Raw genomic sequence first — 2,048 nt, 5'->3', positions numbered from 1 at the left:
ATGGGATTAAAGGCATGTGCCACCACCGCCCAGCTCTTGCTATGGCTCTAATAGCTCTGACCCCCGGACAACTTTATTTATTAACATACAATCAAAATCACATTTCAGTACAATTAGATTACCACCACATTTCCCTTTTCTATTTTAATAAAAAGAAAAAAAACAAAAGGTTATAACTAACAAAAGAAAAACTATATACAAAAGTACAATAACTATATGCAATATATACAAGTAATAAATACCTAAACAGGTATTTGACAAATCAGAGAAAATAATTCCATTATCTATCCTATTTTGGTAATTCCAAGATGTTTCTAATGTACTTTCTATCCTAATTAATTTTCAACTATAACTAACTAATCTTCAACCATAACTAACTAATCTTCAACTCCCTCAGAGACCCAAGAAGGGAATAATATTAGCTAACAAAAATAAAAACAGGAAGTGTATGCAAGCAACTTCAAAAAATTTGTGAGTTGACAGAAACAGCCAGCTGCCTGGGCAGTCACCTGAGGTTTCTCCGCAGTGTTAGGGCATCATCTTCAGCCTATAGGCTTAGTGTATCTGACAGACTCATTTGTGATGTAAGATGTATACAAGGTCAACAGTTAAACCTCACATTGGGTGAGAGCAGTCCACGTACCAGAAACACCTGAATTCCACTAGTGTCCTGTCATGATTCAGGATTTTAAATTCTGGAAATTGTTGACAGTTTTTAAATTCAGCTGTCCATTCTTCTTGGCTGTGTATATATGGCTTCATCTCAGCATCCCCTTCTTCTCCACATCCCTCTATTAAATGCCAGTCTACTTTCGAGAGGCATGAGTTTTCAGCTGCTGTTCCATTGTACAACAGAATCCATCGACCCTCTGCCTGTCAAGCTGCCTTTGAAGAAAAGGGCACCGTACCTTTTCCTGATGCGAAGGCCACTTCAGGGATGGGGCCATATTGTCCTGGCCTCAGAAGATGCCTTTTGATAAGGCCATAACCACACTTGTTTTGGCAGGAATTGGTAGTCCTTTGTTTCGTGTTCTGTCTGTCCATTTTGTCCTGTTGATTCCAGGATACTTTGTTGTCCAGTGGCTAACTTTTGCCACAATGAAAGTTGACTCCATATGCAGTTTCTTCAATGCCCATATTTTCTCTGAAGTAGATTGCCAGGAGCCAACATGTCTCAAAAAAGAAAAATTTTCTAAGTTATTAAAACATTTTAAACATAAACTAAATTCTATACCAATGTAAAACATTTTAAACAAGTTGTTCTTTAAAAGTAGGTTCATTAATCTACCCTTTAATCTTATCATCTCTATATCCTCCTGTATATCTATATCAGTGACAAATGCTTATGGATCAAAACGTAATCTCTCAGCTACTGCTCTAGCATCTTGCTTACCTTCTTTCTGCTATGCTTCCCATCATTGATAGTCATGTACTCCAATCCTCCATAAACCCATAATAAACTATCCTATAACGGGATATGGTGCTTATCATTGGCTATGGTGCCTTATCACAACAGAGAAGTCATTAACAAACCACCCAATAAGGAAAAATGTTTAGTTACAGGATGTTTTATAGGGAGGTAAGATTGAAATTAATCACATTTCTAGATCTCTCCCTCCACAAGCATGTATAGATAATAAGAACTATGGAGAGACATCAAGCCACTTGGAAGAAGCAAAGGGTAGGCAAGCCACCCAAAAGCAGCTGCTGTCAGCTAAGATGCATGAGAGAGACAGACATACCCTCAGTTTCCTCAAAGAAACAGTTTACAACTTTTGAAGTGCCTGCAAATTGTTCAGTATACTTCATATTTCTTAGCTTATTATAGAAGATCTCAATTCTCAGTCTAAAGATCATCTGTAATGTGTTTAAAGCAACTATCCTGCAGCTTGTCAAAAACATGTAATTCATAAAAGAATGCCATTATGCTTTCCTGAAAGGCCTCAGCCGACTTCAGCGTCTGTCCTCATTTCCTATACTTGCCACACCAGTTCTCTATTGTTGGAATAGGTATTCATGAGAGAAGAAGCAGAACAGTAGGATGTGAT

The sequence above is a fragment of the Peromyscus leucopus genome, chromosome 9 (genome assembly GCF_004664715.2).
Source record: "Peromyscus leucopus breed LL Stock chromosome 9, UCI_PerLeu_2.1, whole genome shotgun sequence".
In the NCBI taxonomy this organism is placed as follows: Eukaryota; Metazoa; Chordata; class Mammalia; order Rodentia; family Cricetidae; genus Peromyscus; species Peromyscus leucopus.
This window is presented reverse-complemented; position numbering follows the sequence as displayed.